Consider the following 15,337-nt stretch of genomic DNA (forward strand, 5'->3'; position numbering starts at 1 on the left):
TGGGATCTGCAAATATGATGGCTTTACCTCCCAGACATTCTTCCTGAAGCTGTTGCAGTAGCTCCTGTGGCAGCTCCTATTTCAGAGGAGCAGGTTGTCTTCAGAGGGTCCTGCAAGCTAGCTGTGCATTGTGCTAGTCCTGCAAGCTGCTGTCGAGTATGCAGCCAGTCCCAGGCTCCATGCCACAATCATTAGAACGAGCAGGCAGCTTGAAGTTTGCATGGATATTTGCATTCCACAGCCCCTGATCCATGTTTGTGGTTTGTGAAATGATTCATACAGACTGGTTGAGTATGTTTATGTATTCATAAGATGAAGGAGAACAGGTTTGAAGAAGTTTGCGCAGGTTTGGCAAGAATTGAGTTAAGACTAATTCTTGGTCACAATGTGAATGTATAATTTCCAATACAGCAGCAGAGATTCCTGGCAGAAGCTACAGGCAGTGGCATGCAGCAAATTCTGGGAAATTAAATAAAATAGTGTTCTCTGAGTTCAGACCCAAGTCTTTCTGTTGTAGATCGAGGAGGTGAACGGTGTTTTTGTTGACCCAATGACCCCAACACTAATGCTGAGGAGATGAGGAGATGGAGGGGCTGTGTTTTTGAATGCCCATTGGGGGAGAGTTTGAATGCGAGCAACCTTTCAAAATAGCACTCCGGATGTCATCTCAGTTTTCCATACATGCTGCTATGTTCAAAGTAAGGCTGAATTGGTGGGAGAGAGCCAGACAATGGCGAGCCCAGACAATAGCGAGCTCAGACAATAGCAAGCTCAGACAATAGCAAGCTCAGACAATAGCGAGCTCAGACAATAGCGAGCTCAGACAATAGCAAGCTCAGACAATAGCAAGCCCAGACAATGGCCAGCCCAGACAATAGCAAGCCCAGACAATAGTGAGCTCAGACAATAGCGAGCCCAGACAATAGCGAGCTCAGACAATAGCGAGCCCAGACAATGGCCAGCCCAGACAATGGCGAGCCCAGACAATAGCGAGCTCAGACAATAGCAAGCTCAGACAATGGCCAGCCCAGACAATGGCGAGCCCAGACAATAGCGAGCCCAGACAATAGCAAGCTCAGACAATAGCGAGCCCAGACAATGGCCAGCCCAGACAATGGCCAGCCCAGACAATGGCCAGCCCAGACAATGGCCAGCCCAGACAATGGCGAGCCCAGACAATAGCGAGCTCAGACAATAGCAAGCTCAGACAATAGCAAGCTCAGACAATAGCAAGCTCAGACAATAGCAAGCTCAGACAATAGCGAGCTCAGACAATAGCGAGCTCAGACAATGGCGAGCTCAGACAATGGCGAGCTCAGACAATAGCAAGCTCAGACAATAGCAAGCTCAGACAATAGCGAGCTCAGACAATAGCAAGCTCAGACAATAGCAAGCTCAGACAATAGCGAGCTCAGACAATAGCGAGCTCAGACAATAGCGAGCTCAGACAATGGCGAGCTCAGACAATGGCGAGCCCAGACAATAGCGAGCCCAGACAATAGCGAGCCCAGACAATAGCGAGCTCAGACATTAGCAAGCCCAGACAATGGCCAGCCCAGACAATGGCGAGCCCAGACAATAGCGAGCTCAGACAATGGCCAGCCCAGACAATGGCCAGCCCAGACAATGGCCAGCCCAGACAATGGCCAGCTCAGACAATGGCGAGCCCAGACAATGGCGAGCCCAGACAATGGCGAGCCCAGACAATAGCGAGCTCAGACAATAGCGAGCCCAGACAATAGCGAGCTCAGACAATGGCAAGCTCAGACAATAGCGAGCTCAGACAATAGCGAGCCCAGACAATAGCGAGCTCAGACAATAGCGAGCCCAGACAATAGCGAGCCCAGACAATAGCGAGCTCAGACAATAGCAAGCCCAGACAATGGCAAGCCCAGACAATGGCGAGCCCAGACAATGGCGAGCTCAGACAATGGCCAGCCCAGACAATGGCCAGCCCAGACAATGGCCAGCCCAGACAATGGCGAGCCCAGACAATAGCGAGCTCAGACAATGGCCAGCCCAGACAATGGCAAGCCCAGACAATGGCGAGCCCAGACAATAGCGAGCTCAGACAATGGTCAGCCCAGACAATGGCCAGCCCAGACAATGGCCAGCCCAGACAATGGCCAGCTCAGACAATGGCGAGCCCAGACAATGGCGAGCCCAGACAATGGCGAGCCCAGACAATGGCGAGCCCAGACAATAGCAAGCTCCGACAATGGCCAGCTCAGACAATGGCGAGCCCAGACAATAGCGAGCTCAGACAATAGCAAGCCCAGACAATAGCAAGCTCAGACAATAGCGAGCTCAGACAATAGCGAGCTCAGACAATAGCGAGCCCAGACAATAGCAAGCCCGGGCAATTCCGGTGCGGAGGAGTGGCGTGAACCACTCTGGCGTCGGGCCGCCCCGATGGTGCGGAATCCTCCGCACCTTCAGGGGCTAGGCCTGCCCCGGAGTGGTTTGTGCCGCGCCAGCCGGCTCGGAAAGGGCCTCCGCCGGCCGGCGTGAGTTGGCGCATATGCAGGAGTGTCAGCGTGTGCTGGCGTCATCCCAGCGCATGCGCAGGGGGGTTCATCTCTGCGTCGGCCATCGCGGACTGTTACAGCAGCCGGCGCGGAGGAATAGGGTGCCCCCATGGCACAGTCCCGCCTGTAGATCGGTGGGCTCCGATCGTGGGCCAGGCCACCGTGGGGGCACCTCCCGGGGCCTGATCCCCCCGCGCCCCCCCCGAGGACCCCGGAAACCGCCCGCGCAGCCAGGTCGCGCCGGTAAGTACCTGTTATAATTTACGCCGGCGGGACAGGCAGGAAACGGGTGGCCACTCGGCCCATCACGGGCCGGAGAATAGTCGAGGGGGCCGCTGCCAGCTGCCGCCAACGGGTGTGGCGCGATTCCCGCCCCGCCAAAACCCCGGCGTCGGAGAATTCGGCAGCCGGCGGGCGCGGGATTCATGCCGCCCCCCCCCCGCCGATTCTCCGACCCGGTCTTTTGGTTTTGGTATGAGTTTGCTCTGTTATCAACTTTTCAGAGCAGCCTTTTTATTTGATGACAGAGTTTTTTTTATTGTTCTCTCCTCGCTTGCTTTTTGTGATTTCATTTGCATGATATGTTTTCCATTTTCTTCTACCTTCTTCCATTTTCCACATTTATCTAACCTGTATGCCAGCTGATGATGGAACTGGTGGATCCCATTGAGACCGTCAGTGACCATATCTGCAGCAAGTGTTGGCTGCTCGAGGAATTTCGGCTCAGAATTAATGAGCTGGAGACCGAGCTGCACACACTGCGGCACATCAGGGAGGGGGAACATTACCTGGACGCTTTGTTTCAGGAGGCAGTCACACCCGGTAGAATAAGTTCTGTTAATTCGGGACAGAGTGGTGTGACTGCAAGGGAGGCAGGTAGGGGGATCCTGAGTTAAGGAGCCTCAGCCCTTGACCTTGTCCAACAGGTATGAGGTACTTGCTCCCTGTGTGGATGAGGAAGAGGGCTGTAGGGAGGATGCGTTGACTGACCACTGCACCGTGGTACAGGAAGCCATTCAAGAGGGGGGAGCAAAAAGACAAGTGGTAGTTGTAGGGGATTCTATAATTAGGGGGATTGATGGCATCCTTTGTAAGCCAGATCGTGAGTCCTGCATGGTATGTTGCCTGCCCGGTGCCAGGGTGAGGGACATCTCTGATCGGCTTGAAAGGATTTTGGAGAGGGAGGGGGAGGATCCAGTTGTTGTGGTCCACGTTGGGACTAACAACAGAGGTAAGACTAGGAAAGAGGACCTGTTTGGAGATTATCAAACACTAGTGACTAAATTAAAGAGCAGGTCCTCCAGGGTTATAATCTCTGGATTACGACCCGAGCCACGTGCCAATTGGCATAGGGTTGAGAAAATTAGAGAAGTTAACACGTGGCTAAAGGAGTGGTGCGGGAAAGAGGGATTCCATTTCATGGGGCATTGGCATCAGTATTGGGGCAGGAGGGACCTGTACCGTTGGGACGGTCTTCACCTGAACCATTCTGGGACCAGTGTTCAAGCGAATAGGATAAATAGGTTGGTCACAAGGACTTTAAACTAGCAAGTTGGGGGGAAGGGAAGTGTAAAGCTATGGACAGTATAATGGTTAATGGAGATCAAGGCAGCAGGTTACGTGACAGGTTATTATGTAGAGATATGGGTTCAAAGACAAGGAAAATTAGGAGAAAGGGTAAGAGGAAAAATAAATTGCGAAAAGTTACTGATCAAGATGTTAGGATTCATAACAAAGACATAAAAAACAGCATAAGTGTACTTTACCTGAATGCTCGTAATATACGAATTAAGGTAAATGAGTTGGTGGCGCAAATCATCGTGAATGACTATGATTTAGTGGCCATTACTGAAACATGGTTAAAAGATGGTCACGACTGGGAGTTAAATATCCAAGGGTATCAGACTATACGAAAGGATAGAATAGACGGTAAGGGCGGTGGTGTAGCTTTGTTTAAGGATGGCCACCGGGCAATAGTAAGGGATGATATTGGTGCTATGGAGGACAAGGTTGAATCAATTTGGGTGGAAATCAGGAATAGTAAGGCGAAAAGGTCACTGATAGGAGTAGTCTATAGGCCACCAAATAGTAACAGGATGGTAGGGCAGGCAATAAGCAAAGAAATAACGGATGCATGTAGAAATGGTACAGCGGTTATCATGGGAGATTTTAATCTGCATATCGATTGGTTGAACCAGGTTGGTAAAGGCAGCCTTGATGAGGAGTTTATAGAATGTGCCCGGGATAATTTCCTGGAACAGTATGTAATGGAACCTACAAGGGAACAAGCGGTCCTAGATCTGGTCCTGTGTAATGAGGCAGGATTGATTAATGATCTCATAGTTTGGGATCCTCTTGGAAGGAGCGACCACAATATGATGGAATTTAAAATACAGTTGAAGGATGACAAGGTAAAATCAAACACTAGTGTTTTGTGCTTAAACAAAGGCGATTACAATGGGATGAGAGAAGAACTAGCTAAGGTAGACTGGGAGCAAAGACTTCATGGTGAAGCAGTTGAGGAACAGTGGAGAACCTTCCGAGTGATCTTTCACAGTGTTCAGAAAAGATTCATACCGACAAAAAAGAAAGACGGTAGAAAGGGGAAAAATCGACCGTGGATATCTAAGGAGGTGAGGGAGAGTATCAAATTGAAGGAAAAAACATACAAAGTGACAAAAATTAGTGGGAGATAAGAGGACTGGGAAGTCTTTAGGGGACAACAGAAAGCTACTAAAAAAGCCATAAAGAAGAGTAAGGTAGACTATGAAAGTAAACTGGCTCAGAACATAAAAGCAGATAGTAAAAGCTTCTACAAATATATAAGACAAAAAAGAGTGGCTAAGGTAAATATTGGTCCTTTGGAAGATGGGAAGGGAGATTTAATAATAGGAGACGGGGAAATGGCTGAGGAACTGAACAGGTTTTTTGGGTCAGTCTTCACAGTGGAGGACACAAATAACATGCCAGTGACTGATGGAAATAAGGATATGATAGGTGAGGACCTTGAGATGATTGTAATCACTAAGGAGGCAGTATTGGGCAAGCTAATGGGGCTAAAGGTAGACAAGTCTCCTGGCCCTGATGGGATGCATCCCAGAGTGTTAAAAGAGATGGCTAGGGAAATTGTAAACGCACTAGTTATAATTTATCAAAATTCACTAGACTCTGGGGTGGTCCCAGAGGATTGGAACGTAGCAAACATGACACCACTGTTTAAAAAAGGAGGTCGGCAGAAAGCGGTTAATTATAGGCCGGTAAGCTTAACTTCGGTTGTAGGGAAAATGCTGGAATCTATCATTAAGGAGGAAATAGCGGGGCACCTGGAGGGAAATTGTCCCATTGGGCAGTCGCAGCATGGTTTCACAAAGGGTAGGTCGTGTCTGACTAATTTGGTAGCATTTTTTGAGGACGTTACCAGTGCAGTAGATAACGGGGAGCCAATGGATGTGGTATATCTGGATTTCCAGAAAGCTTTTGACAAGGTGCCACACAAAAGGTTGCTGCATAAACTAAAGATGCATGGCATTGAGGGTAAAGTGGTAGCATGAGTAGAGGATTGGTTAACTAACAGAAAGCAGAGAGTGGGGATAAATGGGTGTTTCTTTGGTTGGCAACCTGTAACTAGTGGGGTCCCTCAAGGATCAGTATTGGGCCCGCAGTTGTTCACAATTTACATAGACGATTTGGAGTTGGGGACCAAGTGCAATGTGTCAAAGTTTGCAGACGACACTAAGATGAGTGGTAAAGCAAAAAGTGCAGAGGATACCGGAAGTCTGCAGAAGGATTTGGATAGGTTAGGACGATGGGCTAGGGTCTGGCAGATGGAATTCAATGTTGCCAAGTGTGGGGCTATCCAATTTGGGAGGAATAACAGCAGAATGGATTATTATTTAAACGGTAAGATGTTAAAACATGCTGCTGTGCAGAGGGACCTGGGTGTGCTGGTGCATGAGTCGCAAAAAGTTGGTGTGCAGGTGCAACAGGTGATTAAGAAGGCTTTCATTGCTAGTTTTGTCTTTCATTGCTAGAGGGATGGAGTTCAAGACTAGTGAGGTTATGCTGCAATTGTATAGGGTGTTGGTGAGGTCGCATCTGGAGTATTGTGTTCAGTTTTGGTCTCCTTACCTGAGAAAGGACATATTGGCACTGGAGGGAGTGCAGAGGAGATTCACTAGGTTGATCCCAGAGTTGAGGGGATTAGATTTTGACGAGAGGTTGAGTAGACTGGGACTGTACTCATTGGAGTTTAGAAGGATGCGGAGGTATCTTATTGAGACATATAAAATTATGAAGGGAATAGATAGGATAGATGCGGGCAGGTTGTTTCCACTGGTCGGGGAAAGCAGAACTAGGGGGCATAGCCTCAAAATAAGGGGAGGTAGATTTAGGACGGAGTGTAGGAGGAACTTCTTCACCCAAAGGGTTGTGAATCTCTGGAATTCTTTGCCCAGTGAAGCAGTTGAGGCTCCTTCTTTAAACGTTTTTAAGAAAAAGATAGATACCTTTCTAAAAAATAAAGGGATTCGGGGATATGGTGTAAGGGCCGGAGAGTGGAGCTGAGTCCACAAAGATCAGCCATGATCTCAATAAATGGCGGAGCAGGCTCGAGGGGCCAGATGGCCTACTCCTGTTCCTAGTTCTTATATTCTTATGTTCTTATGCTGAAGGTGTCATCTGAGGCTCATTGGTAGATTCCCCAGCCTGAAAGTTATGGAATCAAGTCCCACGTCAAAGGCTTGAGCATATATCCTGGTAAAACACTGGGGGAGTGCTGTACTCCGAGGTGCCATCTCACGGGTGAGACTCTGCGCGGGGTTCTCCAGTCGCCGACACCAAAATCCCGTTTGGCGATCGGCCGGAGAATCCCCGTTTGCGCTGAAATTGGGGGCAGCTCCGCTTTTGCAATGCTCCATCCCCTCGAAAACAGCGTACTCACAGCGTACGCTGCACTGTCGGGACGGCCTCAGGATGTCACCACCCCAGCATCGATGAAGGCGGCCATTTCGTGCACTTTTCCCTGGGCCTCACGCATGCGCACCACGAACAGGAGAACGAAGCGGCCGAAGACCAAACTGCGCAGGTGCGGGCCGACTTCCCGATGGCGTGGAACACTTATCCTTTTTATTTTCGTGAACCCGGCATGGCGCCTGAGGGCTAGGGGTGGAGCCGTTCCGCTGGCAGGGGGCCTTCATTGGGAGCTGGAGGGACTGGTGGGCGGTGGTCCGGAGGTGGCGAGGCTGGCTGCAGGGGGGCAGTTTCTGGCAGGCTGCACATGCGTGACCACGGACCCGGAAATTCTCCGGCCGTATACGCAGGTAAAGCCGGGGGCTTTAGGCTGCGTGCCTGCTAACCCCCCACCAGATGGAGGATCGGTGCAGCTTTTGCGCCGTTGTTTCAGGCATAAAACGCCACTGTTCCCACACCGGCGTCAGCACTTAGTCTTCAAATCGGAGAACACAGCCCAATATTTATCCCTCAACCAACATGACTACAAAAGAGATTATCTGGTCATTATCCCGTTGTTGGTGCAGTTTGCTTTGCAGTTTGGGTGCAGGAGGTCCCGGAGGGAGACCGTATCTTGTCGACCGTCGGGGTGCGCCACGTATGCATACTGGGGGTTGGCGTGAAGTAGCTGGACTCTCTCGACCAGGGGGTCGGACTTATGGCTCCTCACGTGTTTCCGGAGGAGTACGGGCCCCGGTGTCTTCAGCCAGGCTGGAAGCGAGACCCCGGAGGTGGATCGCCTAGGGAAAACAAATAGACGGTCATGAGGGGTCTCGTTCGTGGCTGTGCAAAGAAGTGACCTAATGGAGTGGAGCGCGTCGTGGAGGACCTCCTGCCAGTGGGAAACTGGGAGATTCCTAGACCGTAGGGCCAGGAGGACGGCCTTCCATAACGTTGCGTTCTCCCTCTCCACCTGTCCGTTTCCCCGGAGGTTGTAACTGGTCGTCCTGCTCGAGGCGATGCCCTTACCGAGCAGGTACGGACGCAGTTCGTCGCTCATAAACGAGGAGCCCCGGTCACTGTGGACGTAAGTGGGGAAACCGAACAAGGTGAAGATACTATGTAGGGCCTTAATGATGGTGGCCGCGGTCATGTCGGGGCAAGGGACTGCAAAGAGGAAGCGGGAGAACTCATCAACGACGTTGAGGAAATACGCAGTTGATAGAGGGGAGGGGCCCTTTGAAGTCGATACTGAGGCGCTCGAAGGGCCGGGATGCTTTCATCAGGTGGGCCTTATCCGGTCGATAGAAGCTTACACTCCGCACAGATTTGGCAGTCCCTGGTCATGGCCCTGACCTCGGTGGAGTAGGGCAGGTTACGGGTCTTGATGTAGTGGATAAGCCGGGTGACCCTGGGTGGCAGAGGTCATCGTGGATGGCCCGTAGTCGGTCATCTTGCGCGCTGGCGCACGTGCCACGGGACAGGGCATCTGGGGGCTCGTTGAGCTTCCCAGGATGATATACTATATCGTAATTATAGGTGGAGAGTTCGATCCTCCACCTCATGATTTTATCGTTCTTGATCTTGCCCCGCTGTGTATTGTCGAACATGAAGGTAACCGACCGTTGGTTGGTGACGAGGGTAAACCTCCTACCGGCCAGGTAGTGCCTCCAGTGCCGTACAGCTTCCACGATGGCTTGGGCTTCTTTTTCGAATCTCGGAGGCGGTGAGGGTACGGGAGAAAAGTGCTACGGTCTGCCTGCTTGGTTAAGGGCAGCGGCGAGGGCGACCTCTGATGCGTCGCTCTCCACCTGGAAAGGGACGGACTCGTCCACCGCGCGCATCGCGGCTTTGGCAATATCTGCCTTGATGCTGCTGGAGGCCTGGCGGGCCTCAGCCGCCAGTGGGAAGATGGTAGCTTTGATCAGTGAGCGGGCTTTGTCCGCATAGTTGGGGACCCACTGGGCATAATAGGAAAAGAACCCCAGGCATCTTTTCAGGCCTTGGGGAGGTGGGGGAGGGGGAGTTGCAAGAGGGGGCGCATGCGGTCGGGTTTGGGCCCTAGGACTTCGTTTTCCACGACATAGCTGAGGATGGCTAGTCTGGTTGTGTGGAAAATGCATTTCTCCTTGTTATAAGTGAGGTTAAGGGTTCCGGTGGTTTGGAGAAACTTCTGAAGGTTGGCGTCGTTGTCCTGCTGGTCGTGGCCACAGATGGTGATGTTGTCCAAGTACGGAAATGTAGCCCGCAGCCTGCACTGGTCCACCATTCGGTCCATCGTTCTTTGGAAGACCGAGACCCCGTTGGTGACGCCGAAGGGGACCCGGAGGAAGTGGAAGAGGCGGCCGTCTGCCTCAAAGGCCGTGTAGAGGCGGTTCTCTGGGCGGATTTCGAGCTGGTGGTATGCGGACTTCAGATCTACCGTGGAGAACACCCGGTAGTGTGCCATCTGATTCACCATGTCCGCTATCCGGGGGAGGGGGTACGCATCGAGGTATGTGTACCAGTTTATGGTTTGGCTGTAATCTACAACCATCCGGTTCTTTTCCCCGGTCCTGACGACCACCACCTGGGCTCTCCAGGGGCTATTACTGGCTTTGATGATCCCTTCCCGCAAGAGTCGCTGGACCTCAGACTTGATAAAAGTCCTGTCCTGGATACTGTACCGCCTGATCCTGGTGGCGACGGGTTTACAGTCGGTGGTGAGATTCGCGAATAGTGGGGAGGGTCGACCTTCAGGTCGCAAGGCTACAAACGGTGAGAGGTAGGGGCCCGCCGAACTTTAGGGTCAGGCTCCTGAGGTTGCACTGGAAGTACAGTCCCAACAGAAGAGGGGTCCCAACAGAAGAGGAGCGCAGAGATCGGGGAGTACATATAGTTTAAAGTTTGCGTATTCGACGCCCTGTACCGCGAGGTTCGCGACAGTGTACCCCCGGATCTGCACTGAGTGCGATCTGGACGCGAGGGAGATTGTTTGAAATGCGGGGGAGATTTGGAGAGAACAGCGCCTTACCGTTTCTGGGTGTACAAAGCTCTCCGTGCTCCCGGAGGCAAACAGGCAGGGCGTTTCGTGCCCATTGACCCGGACGGTCATCATGGAGTTCCTGAGGTGCTTTCGGCGTGACTGGTCAAGGGTGACCATGCCGAGTTGCGGGTAGCCGGCGTGGTCAGAGGTGGTGGGGTGGTCCCAAGATGGCTGCCCCTGTCGGTCGCACGTGTCGGGCGGCGTTGAAGATGGTGGCCAAGATGGCGGCCCCCATCGGTCGCAGCCTTGCAGAACAGTTGCCTCACGATATGGACCCCTTTTTCGATCTTCCCATTAGATTACAGGTAGTGCGGGCTTGAGGTGATGCGGTTGAATTGGTACAGCTTGGCGAAATTGGACCACTCTTGGCTGTGGAAGCAGGGACCATTGTCGCTCATGACAGTGAGTGGAATACCATGCCTGGCAAATGTCTCCTTGCAGGCCTTGATGACCGTCCTTGATGTGAGGTCTGACAGCATCACAACGTCCGGGTAACTTGAGAAGTAATCTATGATGAGCACATAGTCACGCCCATTGGTGTGAAAAAGGTTGAACCCGCCTTAAGACCACGGAGAAGTCACGATCTCGTGTTGCTGGAGTGTTTCTTTGGCCTGAGCAGGCTGGAAACGCTGGCAGGTCGCACAGTTGAGGACCATGTTGGATATGTCCTGGTTGATTCCCGGCCAATAGACAGCCTGCCGGGCCCTGCGCCAACATTTCTCGACACCGAGGTGTCCCTCGTGGATTTGTTTGAGCACTAAGCTCTGTAGGCTGCGAGGAATAACGATACGATGTAGCTTGAGGAGGATCCCCTCGAAGACTGTCAGGTCGTCCTTGACATTAAAGAACTGAGGGCATTGCCCTTTCTGCCAACCATTTCAAGGTGATGCATGACCCGCTGCAGAAGAGGGTCCTTGGCAGTCTCTTCTCGAATGTTGACCACTCTTTCATCTGAGGCCGGGAGGTTGCTGGCACACAGTTGCACCTGTGCCTCAATTTGGCAGATGAAGTCTACCTGTTCACAGGGCGAGGTGATGGAGCGGGACAGGTCATCCGCAATTATTAGCTCCTTGCCTGGTGTGTATACAAACTCAAAATCGTACCTGCGGAGTTGAAGGAGAATGCGCTGAAGGCTGGGCGTCATGTCATTCAAGTCCTTATGAATGATATGGACCAAGGGTCTGTGGTCAGTCTCTACTGTGAAGGTTGGTAGACCGTAGACGTAGTCATGGAACTTTACAATGCCGGTCAGGAGGCCCAGGCACTCTTTTTCTATCTGAGCATACCTCTGTTCAGTAGGAGTCATGGCCTTTGACGCATAGGCCACTGGAGCCCAGGACGAGGAGTCACCCTTCTGGAGGAGCACCGCACCGATGCCGTCCTGGCTGGTGTCCGTGGAGACTTTTGTCTCCCTCTCCGGGTCAAAGAACACTAGTACTGGAGCAGTGGTAAGCTTTGCCTTTAACTCGATCCACAGTGCTTGATGTGTGGGTAGCCACTGGAATGCAGTGGACTTCTTCACCAGATGCCTGAGAGCCGTGGTGTGTGATGCGAGGTTGGGAATGAACTTTCCCAAGAAGTTAGCCATACCGAGGAAGCGTAGTGCCGCCTTTTTGTCTTCCGGGATCTTCATGGTGTTGATGGCCTTGACTTTGGCCGAATCTGGTTGCACACCCTGCTGGGATATTTGATCACCCAAAAACTTGATTGATGACATCCCAAAGGAGCACTTGGCCTTGTTCAACTTGAGGCCGTTTGCATGGATGTGTCGAAAGACTTGTTTGAGACGAGATATGTGTTCCTCGGGGGTCGTGGACCATATGATCACATCATCTACGTAGACACGCACACGCTCAATGCCCACCATCATCTGTTCCATGATCCTGTGAAAGATTTCAGAGGCTGAGACAATGCTGAACGGCATGCGGTTGTAACAATACCTTCCGAAAGGTGTATTAAACGTGCAGAGCTTCCTGCTGGACTCGTCCAGATGTATCTGCCAGAAATCACGCGATGCATCTAGCTTCGTGAAGAATTTACCGTGTGCTATCTCACTGGTTAGTTCCTCCCGCTTCAGAATCAGGTAGTGTTCACAGTGACTGTCGAATTTGGCTTAAACAGTCTTGAATTTGGTCTTGTCCTCGCTGTCGGCAAAAGTGAGCGAGTTGAAAATTTGGATGGCTTGGTCCCCTGCAGTCGATAGGAGCAGCACGTTTTTTCTGGCATCGGACGCCTCCTCGAGGCCCGAGGTGTCAAGGTAGAGACTGAACTTCTGCTTGAAGACCCGCCAGTTGGTGCCGAGATTGCCGGAGATCCGTAGCTGTGGAGGGGCCTGGATTTCTCCATGCCGCCGGAAGGCACTTGCTGGTCGTCACTGAATCACGCAAGGTAAATTAGTTAGATGAAGTAGACTCCTGGTACCATGTCGTGTTATTCACCCTGGGGTAACACGGGCTGCAGTTGTACTGGAAAGCAGACACCAAACTTAGACGTTGGTTCAATACGATTTATTGAACTTCTGTAACAATGCACACAGCTGGCTGTGGGTTGACACTCTACTACTCTAAGTGTACTAACTATAACTAACTAGACCAGACTAGCTCTGATCCACATGTAGAAGGTGCTAACTGATATGTACACCCTGACTGTCTCTACAGTTGTCACCAGTGGAAAGAAGCGGAGCGCTGATGCCTCTTGTGTCTTATAGTGGGAAACCCCCCTCTAGTGTTCTGTCTGGTGATTGGTTGTGTTCTGTCCTGTGTGTTGATTGGCTGTACTGGGTGTCTGTCGCTACCTGTCTGTATCTCATTATGTGCATGAGTGCATATCATGACAGACGCGATTTGTGGGACTTTCACTCGGCACCGGTGCTAGCCCCTCACCAGTACTGGAATCGGTGAGGGGTTGCCGCCAAATTTCCTGTCATGAAAGTCCACACATACTATGCTGGCGTCAGCATTTAATCTCCAGAATGGAAAATCCAGCCCATAGTACTGACAGCAACAGTAAGACCAACCAAGTGAAATAACAATGATACTCTCTGCAGCCACTAGCAGACACACCGATGATCCCATTCAGACAGGATCATGATGCACAATGCTATTCATATTTGTATAGAACCTCTTGACTAGTTCGTACTCATATTTACTGCTTCCTCATAAGTCTATCATTAGAAAGAGTTGAAATGGGAAAGTTACTGACAAAATGGATCAGTCTATCATTCTTTTTTCAAGGTTTTATGGCCAGTGCAAAGCCTCAGTTGGTGGTAGGGCTGGTAGGACAGTCAGGTGCAAGAGTGACGCACCAAGTTTGCATCCCTTCCAGATTTGTCATTATTCATTTTAATGACTGGAATACTGGGGGCCATAAATCAGGGATGTTGGCATTCCACTGAACAAAGCCCCATGTTAGGACTGCCAACTTGCAAAATTATCCTGTCAGCTCCAGTTGTGCTTTAGAAGCTCGATTCTCCACCGAGGCAGTTTCATACGAGAGATGTGAGGCGTAACTACTGTCCACCACTCAAACGTGCCAAGAATGCAGTTCATTCTGGTGAGTCTGATTATAGAGGGAGGAAGGCTCACAGTGGGATTTCTGCAACACAAAAGGACATCATCACCGTGGAGTGGCACAATTCAGCAGCACTCACAGCAACATCACAGGGAAGGAGGCATGAGTAAAGGCAGTGGAAGCACTTCAAAAAGTTGAGGATAGGCTCTGAATGAGCCACGGCCACTTTTGATGCAGTTATGGGGACAGAATAGGGAGAAGTAGCCACTAGCTGAACTTATCCCTCCACCAGGACCTTAAGCATCTTCCCATTGTCACCTAAGCTTCCCTGACATAACTTGGGGTTGGCAATATTTCAATTAGTAGTCAGGAAAATTGGCCTGTTTTCCTGGCATCACTCCTGTATTCCAGAATTATGGAGTTGGAGTCCCTTACTTGGGAGAGAGGATCGGATTTATGGCACCATTTTCAGATAGGGTTGTGTGGGGTGCATGGTAAGGCTGCCTTTCCCCTCATTGTTCCCTATTGTACTGCCTAGTTTCTGCTGTATAACAGGGGAACGTTTAAGGGAAACACTCTATTGCAAAGTATATATTTTTTAAGTTCACGATTGAATCAGATAATGGGGATGAACACCTTCTTAGTCCCACAGTAAGTTGATGGTAGTATCCCATAATGTAGGGTCGTCTACTTAACATATTCAGAGGTGCCGGCAGCACGGTACACAACACCCTGAGACAATGCCAGGTTCACCGGTTATTGCCACCACCAACTGTTCAAAATGTAATTAATTATCTGTTCTTGAAGCATTCCTGAATTCCCTTTTTTAAATGTCTTCCACAGAAGATATTTGCCCACAGTGCGTTGATTGAGTGTTGGAGGCCTGAAGCTGAACAGAGGGCTACCGAGTAACGTAACATATTTTTGCCCTCACCTTTTTTGAAACATCCATTTTAAACAGGAGCATGCGGAATGCCGCATAGTGTCCTGAATGCGAAACAGGATTTTTACCCTACTTTAAATAAAATTTGGGGTAAGTGAGTCTTTTGCATTCAGTATATAGGTTTGAAGCCACACTAAGCAAGGCATGTGGCCAGGATTCTCCGAAATCCTGGCCAAGTGTTGACGCCGGCATCAAAACCGGCGCGAGCGATGCTGGCGTCAACGGGCCTCCAGGCCCAGTGACTCTCCCCCTCCTCGGGGGCTAGCACGGCGCCGGAGTGCTATGCGCTGCTCCAGCGCCGAAAGCCGGCCCTATACGGTCAGCGCAGGTCCGCGCATGCGTCTCCGCGCCGGCCCACCGGCCAACATGGCGGAGGCCTACAGG

General features: G+C 51.1%; 1 protein-coding gene across 1 annotated transcript in view; it reads right to left on the reverse strand.

Annotated features, from left to right (window-relative positions):
- The window catches only part of gfod1 (glucose-fructose oxidoreductase domain containing 1), a 148,952-nt gene that overhangs the window by 41,673 nt on the left and 91,942 nt on the right, over positions 1–15,337 (reverse strand). The window lies entirely within an intron of this gene.

Source organism: Scyliorhinus torazame, chromosome 6, assembly GCF_047496885.1.
Source record: "Scyliorhinus torazame isolate Kashiwa2021f chromosome 6, sScyTor2.1, whole genome shotgun sequence".
In the NCBI taxonomy this organism is placed as follows: domain Eukaryota; kingdom Metazoa; phylum Chordata; class Chondrichthyes; order Carcharhiniformes; family Scyliorhinidae; genus Scyliorhinus; species Scyliorhinus torazame.